This window comes from Plecotus auritus (genome assembly GCF_963455305.1).
Source record: "Plecotus auritus genome assembly, chromosome: 3".
Taxonomy (NCBI): Eukaryota; Metazoa; Chordata; class Mammalia; order Chiroptera; family Vespertilionidae; genus Plecotus; species Plecotus auritus.
This window is the reverse complement of record NC_137772.1, coordinates 224,394,631-224,413,078: the sequence shown is the minus strand read 5'-3', so window position 1 is coordinate 224,413,078 and position 18,448 is coordinate 224,394,631. Positions and strand designations below refer to the sequence as shown.

General features: G+C 57.1%; 1 protein-coding gene across 4 annotated transcripts in view; it reads right to left on the bottom strand.

The window, feature by feature from the left end:
* MPPED1 (metallophosphoesterase domain containing 1) overlaps window positions 1–18,448 on the bottom strand; it is a 63,821-nt gene that overhangs the window by 26,165 nt on the left and 19,208 nt on the right. The gene's annotated exons all lie outside the window — the stretch shown is intronic.

Here is an 18,448-nt window from a genome sequence, read left to right as displayed (position 1 = left end):
GGATCCCATCCCTGCCTCCACCTGCTGTGTGGCCTGGAGTGGAGCCCTCGCCTCTCTGAGCCTCAGTCCTCCCCCCGAAGCAGGGCGGTTAGGGTCCCTCACAGGGTTCTTGAAACCATCGCCCTAGGGAAGACGTGGGTGGGAGCCCCTGCGAGGCACGTGCGCATAGACACAGGATGACTGGCACGAGGAGGAAGTTCACGCCCACGGAAGGCGCCACATGGCAGGCCAAGGGAGTGACGGGAAAATGCAGGCAGGAGCCTTGGTTGTGGTGTCCAAGGACGGAGCCAGGGGGTGGGTTTGGGGTGGCTGGGCTGGGGGTGGGGTGCAGCGGGTGTCCCCAGTTGTCTGATGCCTGGCTCTGGGGCAACTAGGGCAGGGGACTAGGTACAGGGCTGAGTGTGAGAGCCCCCTGGGTGATGGGGTGGCTCTGGACTGGCCGGTTTGCGTAGGAAAGGCGCTCAAGGTGGGCCCTGTGCCATCTCCAGTGCCAGGTACCCGGGGAAAGGCCGTGCCCACGGGTCAGGAGGCCCACGGTGTCAGAGCCTCAGAACACAGGGAAGGCATGAGAGCCCAGCCTGGCTGTCAGCCCAGGGGTGCTGCTGGGAGGATGGGGATCACAAGAGGCATCAGAAGATCACCTGCCTGGGGTCACAGGGCAGCTCCTGGAGTCCAGATCATCTGCCCAGAGCGGAGTGTCCAGACAACCCCTGTGGGACAGACCTGTCCTACAGTGGCAGACCCCTCGGACCTACCAACCAGCCCTGCCAACCAGCCCAGCCCAGGCCCCCCCTCAGCCCCGCCCAGGCCCTCCCCCCTCAGCCCTGCCCAGCCCAGCCCAGGCTCCCCCTCAGCCCTGCCCAGCCCTGCCCAGGCCCCCCCTCAGCCCTGCCCAGCCTGCCCCTGGGGCCTGCAGGGAGGTTCTGGATTCCCAGTGCAACACTGCTGCCCATATTTAAAAGGCAAATGGAATTTTTCTTCTGTTCCATCCTAATAACCAAAATGTTTAACTTTCAAACATTTGTTTTTCCTGGGAATGTTTTAAAAACAGGAACATTCCGTCCTGATCCTCTGAGAGGGCTTGTTTCCGCTGCTACTGCGGAGCGCGTGTGATGCCAGGCTGAAAGGGACCGAAGGGTTTCCGCGTTCGTCCTCCCCCGAAGGCCACCTGCCGCCAGAGAGGCTCCCAGGGACCCCCAGGATGGAACCCTGGCAGGACACACACGCCCAGGTGTGGTCGCGAAACCCCCATCACCACCACCCCTGGCCCTCAGGAGGGTGCCAAGCTGGGAACCAAGGACGTAACTGCATTAGAACTCAGGGTGTGGCGCCCCCTCCAGGTCAGGCCCTGTTGGTGCTCTGATCTCACCTGTTGCAACCCAGGATAACCATGCACTCACCTCTCCAGTCTGCTTACTTCCAAATGCTGTTCCATCCGCCTGGGACCCGCTTCCTGCCCTCCTGTCTGAGTCAAGTCCAATTCCACTCCCTTCGTCAGCTGACCCAAGTGCCACCTCCTCCAAGCTGCCTTCCGTGATCACTCACTCGCGCTTCTCCCTAACCCCGGAGGGGGAAGGTGCTCCCCAACACTCAGATGCCTGAGGGCCCAGAATAAGGAATAAAGGATCCTACACGGAGGGCGAGGTGTCCGAGCAGCAGCGGCATTTTCAACAGCGACCCTGGAAACGAGAGAGCGCACAGGCGGCCTCCCAAACTCTGAGGGGAAGTGACTTCAACGCAGAGTTCTACCCCCGGACACACCGTCACCTGGGACTGGGGGCAGAACGAAGACTTTCCCACATGCCACTCGGCCAAGCATTGATCTCCAGCGAATTCTTCCTCAGAAAGCTACGGCAGGGCGTCCCCCACCAAAGTGGGGGAGGACACCAAGAAAAAGGGGCCTTGGGATCCGGAACCAGGGGCCTCCTGACAGAAGAGAAGCAAAGGGAGACGAAGGTGAAGGAGGTCCCAGGATCGAGTCCCTGCGCAGACCCGGGCGCCAGCAATCGCGCTGCTGCGGGGCCTTGAAACTGCGGGAGACGGGGACGGAGCGTGAAGGGCCCAGAAAAACAAGCATCCGGAACGAGGACCTCCAGGAGAACACTTTGTCCGATGAGTGAGCGAGGGGCCACATTAAAGGAGGGGCCACATTAAAGGAGGGGCCACATTAAAGGAGGGGCCATATTAAAGGAGGGACCATATTAAAGGAGGGGCCACATTAAAGGAGGGGCCACATTAAAGGAGGGGCCACATTAAAGGAGGGGCCACATTAAAGGAGGGACCATATTAAAGGAGGGGCCACATTAAAGGAGGGGCCACATTAAAGGAGGGGCCACATTAAAGGAGAAAGCACACGTGGACATGGGTGGGGGCGACAGCTCTGCATCTTCATTTTGCACTGTGAGAAATTAACAAGATGCCAGGTGGGGGGATAAGGAGCAGCCTTATTAGAGCGTCGCTTAGAGACGCGAGGGCAGTAGAAGCAGCAGCTGCTGGAGCCGCACCAGGAGGGGAGTGAGGACTGGGGCGAGGGCGGGGCCACGAGGCCACTGCACCCCAAGCCTGTGGCACTGGCTGACGTCCTGTGCACATGTATCACCGGAACGCGAACAAGCTTTAATTAACCAAAGAGAAGGCATTGGCGGCCGGCACTCCTCACCTGCTCCCTGGGCCTGTCCGGGGACAGCCCGGCCTCACGTTTGCTGGGCCGGCTGCCCGAAACCTAGACCCAAACCAAGCCGGGTCCCCACCGAGACGGATGAAAAGAGAACAGGCAAAAAGCCTAACGCTGAACCTCTGCTCCACTCCCCGGAGCCTCGGGGGCCCTCAGTGCTAGGATTGCTCCTGCAGCCAGGTTCAAAGGCAGGTGACCAGGCCATGCAGCCCCCCACCTGGGCGGGGAAGGCAGCCCCCACCTGGGCGGGGAAGGCAGCCCCTCACCTGGGCGGGGAAGGCAGCCCCCACTTGGGCAGGGCCGGCAGCCCCCCACCTGGGCGGGGCAGGCAGCCATTGAGGACACCGGATATCAGCTGCTGAAGGTCTGAGACAGGCTCCCTGCACAACAGTCCCACAACCCACACAGGCACTATTTTGGCAGGTGAAGAAGTTGGGGCTCATTCGGTGAGAAAGCTACCCCGGTGGCAAGCAGAGAGTGGGCATTTGAGCCCAGATGCCTGTCTGGCTAAAGCCCAGGATGTCGCCCTTCCTGTCACAACCACCACGACGGGTAACAGACAACACGCCAGAGCTTTTGCATTAAGCTCCCAAACAAAGAGAAAGAGAAAGAGAAAGAAAGAAACAATGCTGCCACGTACTTGAGTCCTCCCAGTGCCTCCGTTAAGAGGTGCGCTCCCCCACTTTATCTCCAACACCATGATATTTTGGAAAAGGTCTTGTGGCCGCCGTAAACAAGCCTTTAAAGCCATTTATAAAAGCAATACGGATGTTAGAGCAAATTAAACGAATTCAGAAAAAGTGCAGGATACAAAGGCGATGCAGAGAACAATCAGTGGCGTTTCTATATACTCGAACAATAAACAATGGGAAAAGGATGTTAAGCAAACAGTCCCACTGGCGGCGGCAGCAAGAAGAATAAAATGCTTGGGCACAAGCTTAGCCAAGGAGGTGAGAGATGTGCGTGCCGAAAACTGCGAAGACTCCAGTCACGGGAGAGACACCCCGTGTTCACGGATTGGAGGGCTCCAGTCGTGAGGGTGTCAGCACACCCCAAGCAATCTCCAGGTTCAATGCCGTCCCTACCCAAATCCCAGCGACGGTCCTTTCAGAAACAGGAAATCCATCCTCAAGTTCACAGAGAATCTCGGGGGCCCTGAATAGCCCAAATAATCTTGAAAATAAAAAGCAAAGTTGGGGGACTTACAGGTTCTGATTTCAAAACTGTAATTAAAATAGAATGGTGCTGGCATAAAGGCAGACATATAGACCCACGGACCAGAAAAGAGAGCCCAGGAAAAAATATATATATATATATATATATATATATATATATATATATATATATATTATATATATATATGCAAATGATTTTCAGCAAAGGTGCCAAGACCTGTCAATGGGGACAGCCTTTTCAAGAGATGGGATGGTGCTGGAGCCGGCTGGTGTGGCTCAGGTGGTTGAGCATCGTCCATGCACGGCAAGTTTGGCAGTTCATTTCCCCACTAGGGCACACACCTGGGTTGCAGGTTTGATAGAATGATCAATGTTTCTCTCTCACATCTATGTTCCTCTCTCCCTCCCCCTCTCCCTCTCTCCTTCTCTCTAAGCAAGTCCTTGGGTGAGGATTTAAAAGAGAGAGAGAGACAGATGTGCTGTTAAAACTGCATATCCACATGCAACAGAATGAAGTTGGACCCTTACCTTACACCACATACAAAAATGAGTTCAAAATGGAACAAAGACCGAAAGGTAAGAGCTGAAACTATGAACTATTAAAAGAAAATGTAGGTACATCTACACAATGGAATACTACGCTGCGGTAAAAAGGAAGGAACGCCTACCATTTGGACAGCATGGATGGTCCTGGAGAGCATTATACTAAGTGAAATAAGCCAGTCAGAGAAAGATAAACATCACATGATCTCCCTCATTTGTGGGATATAATGAACAACATAAACTGATGAACAAAAACAGATCCAGAGACAGAGAAGCATCGATCAGAACGTCAAACCTCAGAGGGAAGGGGGAGAGATCAACCAAAGGACTTGTATGCGTGCATATAATCCTAACCAGTGGACTCAGACACCAGGGGGGTGAGGGCACGAGCGGGGTGGGGGGGTGGGGGGACCATGGGGGGATAAGGACACATATGTAACACCTTAATCAATCAAGAAAGAAAAATAAATAAAATGTAGGGGGAAGCTTCATGGCATTGATTTGGCAGTGATGTCTTGGATATGACACCAAACCCACAGGCAACAAAAGAGAAAATACAGCAAAATGTAAAACTTCTGTCCAGCAAGGGGCACCATCGACAGCGTGAAAAGGCACCCCGCAGAAAGGGGGAATGCATCATATTTCTGAGAAAGGGCTAACGTCCAGAACATAGAAAGAACTCGGCAACTCACCAACCAACAGCTCCATATAAAAATGGGCAAAGGACCCGAACAGACATTTCTCCCAAGAAGATCACAAATGACCAACAAGCACACGAAAAGATGGGGCACATCCCTCGTTCGGGAAATGCCACTCAAAACACAGTGAGACGCCCCTCACACCCAGCAGCGCGGCTGCTACGAAAGACAGAAACCACCGGTGTTGGGGGGGGGGGGGGCGATGTGGAGAAACGGGGACGCGTGCAGTTGGTGAGGATGTAAAATGAAACAGTGGAAAACAGTATGGAGGTTCCTCAAAAAATTAAAAATAAAACTGGCCAGTGATCCAGCAATTCTACTTCTGGGCATACATATGTCCCAAAGAACTGAAAGCAGGGACTCAAACCAGTATTTGTATACGCGTGTCCATAGCAGCATTATTCAAAATAGGCAGAAGTGCTCCGGCCGGTTGGGCTCAGTGGACAGAGCATCGGCCTGCGGACTGAAGGGTCCCAGGTTCGATTCCCGGTCAGGGGCGCATGCCTGGGTTGCAGGCTCGGTCCCCAGTGTGGGGTGTGCGGGAAGCGGCCGATCCATGATTCTCTCTCATCGTTGATGTTTCTATCTCTCTCTCCCTCTCCCATCCTTTCTGAAGTCATTAAATATATATATTTTTTTTAATAGCCAAAAAATGGAAGTAGCTCAAGGGTCCATGGACAGAGGAGTGGATAGCATGTGGCCTGCACACACAGTGGAATATTACTCAGCCTTAAAAGGAAGGACACGCTACGACACGGCGAACCCGGGGACATCGCGCTCAGTGAAGTCAGCCGCTCACAGTGGAGCAAAACTGTGTGATGCCTCACACATGAGGGCCTGAGGGCCGTCACCTGCAGAGACGCCTGGTGGGTGCCGGGGGAGAAGGAGGGGCTGGTGTCTCATGGGCACGGAGCTTCAGTTTTGCAGATGAAAAGAGTTCTGGAGGCAGAGGGTGGTGATGGTTGCGCAACAGTGTCCACGTACCTAATGCTCCTGACCTGTCCACTTGAAAAAGGTGTGGCTCAGTGGATAGAGCGTCGGCCTGCGGACCAAAGGGTCCCGGGTTCGATTCCAATCAAGGGCATGGACCTCGGTTGCAGGCTCCTCCCTGGCCCAGGCCCTGGTCGGGGCTCGTGCGGGAGGCAACCAATCGATGTGTTTCTCTCACATCGATGATTCTCCCTGTCTTTCCCTCTCTCTTCCACTCTCTCTAAAAATCAGTGGGAAAATATCCTGGGGTGAGGATTAACAAACAAACAAAAAAGGTGAAAACGGTAAATGTTGGGTATATTTAACCACGATTTAAACTTAAAAAGAATCGCAGAAGACGAGAACCAGGACCCTGAATTCGACAACTAGAACGGTGAGCAGGCAGAGCCCCAGGCCTTCGAGGCCTAGAAATGCTGCTTGTAGAATCTTGGACCCCTGACGGCCAATCATTCTACTAGTGGAAGCAAACACCTCCAGGTTTGTACCAGCCAGCGAGGGGCAGAGGTGGAAAGGGACTGAGTGGCTATTTGAATCTTGCCCCACCCACCCACCCCTCCTTCGTAAGAAGTCCTAACTGAGCAGCTGCAGGCAGGGGGGCTATACCTGCCCCCACCTCTCCGGAGTGCCCAGCGAGGTTTCACCTGAGGTCCCGGGGCCTGGATGGAGGGCTTGGCTGCAGGGCCACGTACATGACCCTCCCTTACTGACCAAACTCTTCCTGGGTGCCTGCTGGCTAAGACAACCCACCTCAAGGGGGGAAATTGTCCCAAAGCAATGTTCTTCGCAGTAGTAACTGAAAGAGGTGTTTGAAAACGATCTACACTAAAGATCCCTATTTTAAAAGAAATTTCCTTTTTTTTTTCTTTTCATTTTTCCCTTTTTTGCTAATCCTCACCCAAGGATATCTTTCCCATTGAGTTTTAGAGAGCGTGGAAGGGAGGGGAAGAAACTGAGAGAGAGAAAAATCGATGTGAGAGAGACACATCGATTGATTGCCTCCCACACGTGCCCTGACCGGGGCCAGGGAGCGAGCCTGCAACTGAGGTACATGCCCTTAACCGGAATCAAACCCTTCAGTCCACGGGCTGATGCTCTAACCACTGAGCAACCAGCAGGGGCTAAAATACATATCTTAATAGCATTCAATAAACCTAAGTGGTTTTAAACTAAATAAGCATTTCAGGTGTTAAGATTCACTGAAGTAAAAGCATCTTGCCCCCTCTGGTTCATTCCAGTCATTTTTTTTTTCTTTTTTTAGCCCTACTACGTGCTGGTAGGCCCTGTGCTGGAGGCTGAACGGAGCAGTCTCCATACCACCCTTCCTTTCTCTGGCCTCCGGTGAGGGAGGGGCAGACACACACAGCAGGGTGAGAGCTGCAGCGGGTGGCCCCCAGGCCCCCGGAGCCCAGCACAGCGGTGACCACGGTAAGAGGGAGGGGCCGCAGAAACAGGTGTCGGGAATGAACACAGCTCCTCAGGCCCCTGAGACAGGAGAGGCACCCGGGAAGGGGACCCCACACGAGCCAAGGCATGGAGGTGGGAAAGCCAACATCTCGGCAGACGAGGGGGTGAACAGAGGCAGGCCGGGGGGAGACGGAGGGGGTCACACTTGGAGGGGTCTGGACTGTGGGGCAGAGACCTGGACTTCCCCCAGGGCCCGTGGGAACCAGTGAAGCGTGTTGAGGGGGGAGGGGCACGGCGGGCTCAACGAGCAGGAAGCTTCGTTCCAACGCCGAATGGCAAATGTGAGTCTGGAAAGTGACTATTTTGAGAGGTTGGGACGCTACCAAAGCCCCACTTGTCAGCTCCCCGCTCCCCGCTCACTGGCGCGGCTGTCAAACGGGCCCAGAATTAGCTCCGACGGCCTCCCGGGCTCAGTGGCTCATCGTGCGCGCTCAGAAAGGTGTGAAATCCTTCTCCTTCAGAGAAATCAAAGGAACAGGCCTGTACACTAAAAGGGTCCGCTTTTCTTTAAAACACATTTCCCAGAACTGAACCCTAACTTCTAAATGTCTGATTGACAACGAGAAGGCGCCCTTGGATGGGAGGGATAGCCGTGGTGACACTGCCATCGGCCGAGCACCCACGCTGGGCACTTGGCTCATTCACAAAGCCACCGCCACACACACACCAGGGCACGCGCTGTGCATTTACCCCGTGCTGGGCCCTGGGCTGGGCCCACACCACCCCCTGCCCCACTGAGTCCTCCCAACGTCAGCTCCTTTCACAGATGAGAACACTGAGGCTCACAGAGGACATACCATGCTCAGGGGTCTCCGGACCCACACGCCGGAACAGGATCCAACCGCAGCACCTCCCCCGTCCTCACCCCGGCCCCACTAAGGACAAGTATTACCTGCCCCCCTGCCCCCACCCCCCAATAGATGATACACCAGGCAGGAGAGGGCTGGCCAGCAGGCACGTGGCCGGGCAGGGCTGGAGAGGGGGCAGCCTTGCTGGGGAGCCTGCATCCTTTCCACTGGCCCCTCGCTCACTTTAGGAACTTAATCTGTAAATAATAAATGCGAGAGCCTGCGGGTGCCGGTGCTGTCCGTGGTGCTGAAGATGCAATGGCCCAGGAGACAGACAAGATCCCTGCCCCAGAAGGGGGCCTTTCAGTGCGATGCTGACAATAAAAAATGTACGTACCAGGTCCGTGGGGATAACAGAGACGGGAAAAATAAGTCCCGGCGAGCGGGACAGGGAGCATCGGGTGGGGGAGCTGAGCCACCCCAGGCAGTCAGGGAAGGCCTCTCTGGGAAGACAACTGAGAGCCAGGACCTGGGTGACCTCAGGGGAGCCACACCCCTGCCCTGGGCCTCAGCCTCCTCGTCTGCAAAGCAAGGACACCATTACCCGGCACCCAGACTCCGGTTGCGAGGGAGCGGTGAGCGGACCACACGCAGCGCCTCTCAACTGTGAAGTACCGTCCAGAGGAGGCTCTGTGGCAAAGCGTGGCTCTCACCTAGGACGCAGAGGATGCTGGGAGTTCTGTATCCCGTCAGCAACCTGAACATGACTCTGTCTAGTTGGCCCTGACGCTGCAGAACATTCCTCCTGACCATGACCATCAAACCCCCTTGGAAAGGAAGGATGTGCTGACAGGAAGAGCCGGGGTTCTCTAGATGGACAGGAAACGTTCCCACACAAAATGGTCACCTTGGGTATTGAAAAATTAATTTAAAGTGTAAAAGATCATAGACCTGGGGTGAGAACCCTGAATCCATGTTTAGTTTGCTGATTGTCTCGGGCAAGCTCTCCACCTCTCTGAGCTCAGTGTCATCTGTAGAGACAGTAAGACCAAGGGGTTGGCTGTGCTGCCCTATCAGAAGCCATTTCCCCTATGGCAGTGGTCGGCAAACCGCGGCTTGCGAGCCACATGCGGCTCGCGAGCCGTGGTTTGCCGCTCTGTTGACTAATGAGTTTGCCAACCACTGTCATATACTACCCTTTACCTCTTTGTACACAATATGCCACAATTGCCTAATCCTCACAGCTTCCAACTACACGGTAACATTTAGTCTAGTCCAGTGGTCGGCAAACTCATTAGTCAATAGAGCGGCAAACCGCGGTTCGCGAGCTGCATGTGGCTCGCGAGCCGCGGTTTGCTGACCACTGCCCTATAGCTAGTGAATCTCAGATTGATTGCCATGAAATAAACACAAGCCCAGCTGGAGTGGCTCAGTGGCTGGGCATTGACCTATGAACTAAGAGGTCACCAGTTGGATTCCCGGTCAGGGCACATGCCCGGGTTGTGGGCTCCATCCCCAGTGGGGGGTGTGCAGGAGGCAGCCAATCCATGATTCTCTATCACCTATGTTTCTATCTCTCTCCCTCTCCTTTCCTCTTTGTGTAAAATCAATAAAAACATATTTTTAAAAAACATAAAAGTCAGTGTCTCCATTCCACACTAGCCACATTTCAGGTGGTCAGTACCCACAGGGGGCAGGTGGCTACTGCTTGGACAGCGCAGGTCTAAAGCCGTGCCATTCATCACCTGGGGGTCGCCCTCCCCGACCTGTCCAACCGGGGCGTGCACTTGAACAAGACGCTCCTCCCCCCTCCTCCCCCCTGCCGCCAGGGGATTCTCATCACCTGAAGTCTGAGAAGGGCTGCCTGTGAGGGTTCAGTGAGAGACCAGGCGGCTGGGGAGGGCGGGGGGGGGGGGAGAGACACCCCACAGAAGGGGCAGCTCTGTAATGAGAACAATGACAGCTGGACAGGGAGCTCCCACACCCTCTCCAAGTGGCCGTCACAATCCCCAAACCCAACCAGTCCCAGAGCCTCTGCACCGTCCGAGTCCAGTGCCGGGGGCAGGCCAGGGGGGCTGGACGGGGGTGGAGCGGGAGGCGACAGGGACAGGTGGAATCTGTCAGGCACCTCGGCAGTCTGTGGGCACATGAGGACAGACTATTTCGATTCTGGGCTGGCCAGGATTTTCTGGCGCGTGGACTCTTCCCGTTTTGGAACGAAGTCCAGCACGAAGATGACATTTTTAAAAACTCACAGGCTTGTTCCATATTCAAACACGTCGCTCCGTGTTGGTGGGGGAAGAGAGGAAGAAGCATGCCAGCACGAAAACCCTGCTTCCCCGGCTCTTGAATGGCCAGCCGGCTACTTCTCTACCAGCCAGCCGTTCCTCCGACGGCGCCAAGCCCGAGAGCTGACGAGTGGAGACGCACTTCGGGGCGAAGGGGCAGGCTCCCGTGGGAAACCCAGCAAAGCCTCCGGTCCTTGTGTTTCTCACACATCGCCTCTCACCTGCACACCCACCACCTGGGAGAAGGCATCACGTCCATTGTATGGATGCGGAAGCTGAGGGCCCAGCCCGGGCAGGTGAGTCTCCTGCCCTCCATCTCACACCTGGGAGGCAGGTGAGGGTCTAACCTGGTCACTGGCTACACTTCACCTTGTCTCCATCATGCCAGGGTATTTTCTTGTTTATATGTTTCTATTTTTATATATATATTTTTTTAATTTCAGAGAGGAAGGGAGAGAGAGAGAGAGAAACATCCATGATGAGAGAGAATCATGGATTGGCTGCCACCTGCACACCCCCCACTGGAGATCGAGCCCGCAACCCGGGCGTGTGCCCTGACCGGGGATCAAACCGTGACCTCCTGGTTCCGATGGGCTCCCCAGACGTGTGCATGCCAGCTCCCGCCATTCAGGTCTCTGCCCAAGGGTCACCTCAACAGAAGGCCCAGCCCTGTCCCCTCAGCCTGACACTCACACACACTATCTTCTGTCTGCTCACATCTGCACACCCCGTGCCCAGTACTCCGTGCTCAGCAGACACCCACTGAGCAAATAATCACGTGCAAACTGGAAACTGGTGATGATGATGATGATGACGACGATGATGACGACGGCTACTCCAGGGCAGGGTTAAAAGCCAGTGAGAATGGAGGAGCTGGTGGCAGCAGGTATAGGAGCTGGGGGCACGAGGGGAAGGGTGGGTGGGTGCCAGGGAGCTTCGGGGAGGAAAGGAGATGTTGACTACTTTTATTCTGACTTAAGATATGCGTATTAGCATTTTATGAGTAACCACTAAACAAGCTGAGAAAGAATAAATAGTCTCCAAACCAGCGGAGGGGAAAGAGGAAACTTCCATCAATCCAAAAGAAGGCTGAGCGGGGGAGAGAGAAGCACAGACGCATGACGGAAGCGGGCATGTTTGTACACTGGGAAACACTAGATAGAGACTCACTGCTATTATTCAAATGCAAAACCTTCACCGACGTCCTCCTGCGCGGAAACCATCAGGACACACGTGCGGTCCTCAAGGTACTCACATCCAACACGCCACAGGGGATGGACCAACCAGAGGGGCTGGCCCAGTCCCTCCTCCCGGTAACCAGGGCCATTCGCCAAATGCATCTCCCTTTTCACTTTGGCCCCCAGGAAGCTCAGGCTCCAATTCCCAACTCACAGAACCCATCGAGCCCAACGTGTTGACATGCTAGGCCCTCCCTCCGAGCTGCTCTAATTTCTATTTTTAACTGGCTTTTAATTCACCATCAATCCTCTACCATTTTACTATTCTTATTATTATAAACCATCTCAAATCCGTTGGCACAAAGTGAGCTATAAATAAGGAAGCAAAAAAAAAATAAAAATAAAAATAAAAATCCAAACAAATAACAAAAATAAAACCAAGAAAGAACTTTCGGAGAGCTCAGAGCTTTCAGGAAAACGCATCTCTCCCTTGTTTAAATATAAAACTCCTTTTTTAATTTAAGGCGGAGATTTTTAGGATGATGGTCTTAAAAAAGCCCACTGCAACACATGTTTGACACGCACACACGCACACACTCTCACACACCAGCAGGTCTCATTTCATTTCTGCAGCCATTCTGTCGTAAATAGATAATTAGCACTTAAGCACACCTCCCGAGGGGTTTATACATTCACATGAAAATACTGTAATTATGGCTGGCCGAAGGCCCTTGACTACTACTGAGAATTCTGGATTTTTCATCTTTATTAGAAGTTAATGTTCTCCCTTCTAGCCCCTAACACACGCTCTGGCTTTGGTGCAGAATTTTCCCATGAAGAATACAGAAAATTAATTTTTTTTTTCAGTGAAAAACCACGCCTCCGCTGCACCTTTCTTCCATTTTCCATCTGAGCATCGATCCCGCTCGCCAGGGGACCACTTGTTTGTCGGCCGCGACGGCCACGGTGACGACACACGACCCAAATCCCCAGGCGCCAGCGGCTCCTGAGCAGAGAACGCCAGGAATGAAACGAAGCCCGGAGTCAAAAGCCGTTTTTGTTTTAAATATTCAGTCTTGAGTCTTCGTGAGAATAATGTGCCTGGGCCGGGCCATTGCATCGAATGGATGAGCAAGTGTGACCGAACACGCACGGGGTTCGATTCCAGCCAAGGGCACAGGCCCGGGTTGCGGGCTCGATCCCCAGCGTGGGGCGTGCAGGAGGCAGCCAATCCATGATTCTCTCTCATCATTGATGTCTCTCTCTCTCTCTCTCTCTCTCTCTCTCTCTCTCTCTCCCTCCCTCTCCTTTCCTCTCTGAAATCAATAAAATATTGGTTGGAGCCTTCGCCTGTTTGGCTCAGTGGTTAGAGTGTCGGCCCGAGAACTAAAGGGTTCGGTTCCGGCCAGGGGTGCAGGGAGTCTGGTTAACATGTGGTCCAAACCTACACCCGCATTTTAGGGGTGTGGACATTCCGTGTGGGAGAAGCAGGTCACCTGGCTGTTGAGGGGCAGAGTCAGCAGTGAGCCCGGGAGCCCCTGGGGCTCTGTCCCCCGTTCTCTGGGTTCCGGACCCCGGGGAGTGTGAGGCCTGTCAGACCCCACCTGCCGACCTGCCGACCTGCCGGCCCAGCTGAGCAGCTCACACCCCTGGATGCGGCCGTCCCCAGGAAATCTCCGCCCCCACCTCCAGCCCCCTCCACCCTCACGGGCAGGAGAGAGGACCCACTGCCTCAGGACACCCAGAAGGGGTCCCACTCTGGGCCTGGGGTGCCCCAGGGCAGCCCCAAGCAGACTAGACCTGGGACACGGCAGGAGTGGGGGCACCGGATTCTGTCTCCAGGGCCTGATACGTAAAACATGGGACCCCACCCTACACGAACATGCCATGCCTCCTGGCAAGTCCTGAGGCTACAGAGGTGGCAGTGACGGCGAGCCCGGCACACAGATGAGAAACCCTGGCTGAGAAGAGGGGGCGCCATGTCCCCCTGCGTGGGAGGCAGGACGCAGGGACGGGAAAAACTTAAAGGAGTGGGACAAGGAGGGGCTTGCACAGCTGCTGGGGACGGAGTGGTGAGAGCAGAGCGGTAACTCAGCCCCCACATCGAGAATGGCCCCCATGGAGGGAGGCGGGAGGAAGGAGGCAGCGGACTTGGGGAGAGCGTGGCTGAGGGGTGACGGCCTCCAGCTGCACGGAAATCACGGTTTCCCGTGAAGGACAATTTCTGCTCCTGGTGGCCTGCGGGCCCCTTCCCGAATCCCCGCCTGGACCGGAGCCTGCTCCGCGCTGCGGAACGGAGTCGCAGGGCAGCCATTTCCGCAGCCGACCCCCCGCCCCCAGCCCTGCCTTCAACGCGGAGCCGACCCCCGGCCCCCAGCCCTGCCTTCAACGCGGAGCCGACCCCCGGCCCCCAGCCCTGCCTTCAACGCGGAGCCGACCCCCGGCCCCCAGCCCTGCCTTCAACGCGGAGGTGACCCCCGGCCCCCAGCCCTGCCTTCAACGCGGAGGCGACCCCTGGCCCCCAGCCCTGCCTTCAACGCGGAGCCGACCCCCAGCCCCCAGCCCTGCCTTCAACGCGGAGGTGACCCCCGGCCCCCAGCCCTGCCTTCAACGCGGAGGCCACTGAGGCCAGAACCAGAGGCAGCGCCTGGAAGGGTTCTCGCTTCCCTTCCTCCCCTCTCCTCCCTCCCTGGCTTTAATTAAGGGTTTGCTTGCAAAAGACCCAGCTCTATTTAACTCAATGCTTGGCCCCTTTCATATCGTCTTCGCATATCGCTTCATACGAGGGCGCCAGTAAAAAGTTAATTATGACTCCTAAACATTCCGCTGCCGGGCCTCGCCGTCCTCCCCTCCTGGGTCTGCTGGGGTGATGCCACCTGATGAACCAGCTCAGCCTGGGCTCTGAGGCCTCCCCGTGCTGTTGCCCGCGGACCTGCCGAGCGCCCTCCGCCAGCGCCAGACCGGGCTGGGCTCTGGGGAGCTGCCTGGCCCTCGAGGGGCTCACGGGATCCTGCAGGAGGAAGGGGGGCCTGGCAGGCTGGCCTGCTTGGGTGCCCACAGACGCTTGGCAGATGAGATAAGTGAGTGGGCAGATAAGAGTTGGGTCAGAATAGTAAGAGATGGCAGCTGATAGCAGCCTCGGTGGGGAGGGTCTGAGACACTGCACTGGAGGGCTGCACCTCACTATATAGCCTATGGGGAGGGGTCTGTGGTTGAGGAGTTCAGTTTGGGACAGAGGGAGCCTGAAATCCTGGTGGACAGCCTGGAGGAGGTGTCTTCTGCAAAGACCAAACAATGCACCTGCACAATCTCAAAGAAAGATCTAGTCTGGGGAGAGAGGGGGAGGTCTGGGTGGAAGCAAGAGCTGGGGATGGCGGGTGAGGTCTGAGTGATTATTAACTGGAAAGAAGGTGGTTGAGATGCTCAAGGTTGGCCCTGGGAGAGGCCACCTGCAGTGAGCAAGAAACCGAGGAACCAAAGGAGACGGAGAAGGGGGAGCCCAGAGAGGCAGATGGTGTGGAAGCGGAAGAAGAAGCCACGTCGGAGGTCAAGTGGAGAGGCCAGGAGGGAAGGGCTGAGGACAAACCCACCGATGGCCTCTGGGTGGTCACTCCAAGGCTGGAGCAGGGTGAGGCTAGGGAGCTGGGGGGTGGGAGTGAGAGGGCAGAGGTGCAGGCTTCTCGTGGCCGGGGGAACTGGGGAGGGGGAACACGAGGAGGCCAGTCTGGCACCTGCTGGTCACAGGGAGCTCCTGAACTGACAGTGCTTGAGGGCATGGCTGTCCCCAGAGCCCGGGGCAGAAGCGGGCGCTATGTTCTTGCCCTGGGAAGATGTGGGTGGTGAGGGGGCCTCGGGTCAGCTGCTACCTCTGCATCCCGCATCCTGGAAGTGGGTGTGGTTGGCACTCAGCCACTCACCTGCCCTCAGCACCCTGGCTTTAGGGGGAGCCTGCATGCCCACCTGGAAGACCTGCCCCGGGGCCCGGTCTAGCTCACCGGCTGGCCTCAGCTCCGAGCCTCGTCCTGGGGACCCAACTCAGCCTCCGTCCGAGTCTCTCAGGACCCAAGTGCCATGTTACGGGAGCCATGGCTCACACCTGCCTGCTCACGGCTCTGCCTCCTCAAAGCCCCCCGATACTGCTGCCCCAGTGCGCCCCACCTGCCGGGGATGCATCTGCGCCCGTCACTCCTGTCCACAGCTCCTGTCCCGGCCCTACCCTGGCTGTGCCTCATTTGGCACTGGAGAGGAGGCCTTGACCCCGCCCTCCAGGAGCTAATGGTCTAGGGTTGGGGGGCAGGGGGACACAAGAACCCAGATAATTCCCTGCCATGAGCTGAGGGCCACCACCCAGGCCTGAACAGGGCGCTCTGGGTACACAGAGGGAGGAGGGACCAGTGCTGCCCATCGGGTGGGGGCTCCGAGGCAGGCGACACTAAAGGGTGGTAGGACTGCCCGCCGGTGGAGGAGGAAGGGTGGTCCCAGCTGGGGGCCAGCAAGGCCCAGAGTGGGGGCCTGCTCTAGGAATGATAAATGGAGCCGACCAGCGTGGCTGGAATGAAATGGCTCTGCTGGCACGGAGGCTGGCTGATCGGTGTGTGCAGGGGGGAGTGGGGGGCTTGAATATGATGAGAGGCAGGTTTTCCCACAGTAACAGCCCCCACTTTCTGAGGCTTCTTTGTGCCTAGCGCTACACGAGAATGTTATTCTTCAATCCTCCACAACCCTATGGGGCAGGTACACAACTCTCCCCGTTTATAGTGAGGCACAGAGAGGCTGAGTGACTAAGCTAAAGTCACACAGCATAGGAGAGGCCAAAGCAGGGGTGAAAACAGTCTGCTTGACCCCCAGGCAGGAGGTCCCAGCCCTCATGCTGTCCCGCCTCCTGCAGACGGACTCCCCTGGACAGCCCCCCGCCAAAGCTCTCCCTCACACGCAAACCCTCGCCACTCCACGCGGGACCCAGAGTGGCTCCTCGGCTGGCCTCCGGTGTGAGCTCCCAGCCACACCCACCTGAGTGACCGCTCGGACATCTGCCATCGCCTCGGAGGCAGCAAAGGGGAGAGGCGGGGGGAAGGGAGCCTCCTGTGAAAGGAGGGGCCCTTGGCGAGCTCACACTCCCACCCCAATAGCTCAGGCACATAAATCACCCCCACACCCAGGGCACACGAGGAAGCAGGCCCCCGAGGTCCTGTGGACACTGACTTCTGTGAAGAGGCAGGTGGAGGGGTGGTCCTAAAGTGCCCATCGCACTGTGCCGGCCCCAGCACCCGGGTCAGGCCCCGCCCTGACTCCAGCCACAACACATCACGCCTCCTCCCGAGCGTCCACTGGCCCCCCTTGGCCTCAGCGGTCCCCTTGGCCTGGTGTCACCCTTTCTGCACGAACTCCCATCCCCTCGGTCGAGGCCCAGCCCGAAGTCAGCTTCCCCCAGAGGCCTTGTCCTGCCAGGAGAAAGCATTGTCAGTCCCGCACGGAGACCCCACAGCGCGTGGAGCCCACCCCCACTGCGCATGCCAGCGTCCACTCATTCATTCCCCCACGCTGAGGGGCAGTCGTGGGCCGGGTACACCAGAAACCGTCCCCACCCTCCAGTACCTCGGTGCAGGGGGCTGACGGCCCTTCCGTCCAATTCAGATCCGAACAGCACCCGCCCCAAACAGCTGTTCCCACAATTCACCCCGGCAGCGGCGTCAGGAGCCTGCCACACAGGCTGCGTGTCTGACACCCACTCCAGGACAGACCCCATCCAGATGCCGCAGCGGCTCCGTCATTGCCTGGGACTCCGGCTCTTGACCAGCCCAGGGAGGCCTCCCATCTTCTGAGGATAAGAAGCCGGGCTCAGAGAGGGTCCCTCCCGGAGGCGGCCCCGGCCCCGAGGCGGCACCAGGCGAGGCGAGAAGCCGGGGCAGGCCCACCCTCCGGAGCCCCGTCCCACCCCAGCCTTCACGGGTCCAGCCCAGCGGGAACCCTTGATTAGCATTTCCCATTGGAACATCAATATGTAAGGCTCTGAGCCTGCCAAGCGGAGGGAAGGCCTTGTTTGTCAATATTTGTCTCGACTGCAAAGCCAGGCCTCCGTTCACCGCAGCAACCGCCTTGCTCCTGGTCCCTCTGCTCACGCAGCTCCAGCCAACGGCGCAGCGGGCACCCGGGAGGCGACCGTCTGGCAGGGGAGGGGGCTGCGCGGGGAGGCGGCCGGCGCACCCAGGCCTCTGAGACGGCAGCCAGCCCAGGCCGTCCAATGCAATCCAGCTGTCCCCCCACCCCCCACCCCGGGGCTGTGGCAGCGAAGACTCAATTCCAAGCAAACAGCTTTTCCCAGGGGGCACGCCAGTCTATGTCTCTCTTATTTAGGGAGAAAGTAAAAAGCCAAAGAGAAAGCCCTGGGGACATGCTTGCAAATCACAGCCCACCACGGGCCTGTGCCAGCTGCCTGTGCCAACAGCTGCCTGGGGAGGAGCCAAGGTCCGGTCCCCGAGGTCCCTGATGTGGGCACAGAGGCTCAAAGGGTCCCCTCACTGGGGGAGCCATCACGACGGTGGTCGGTGGCTGAGCCACTAGGCACCGGCCGAGCACCTGCCTGGCCTCCGCATTCCCAGACAGTCACGCATTCACCCGTCCAGCCCCTCATTCCTTCACGCACTCACCCA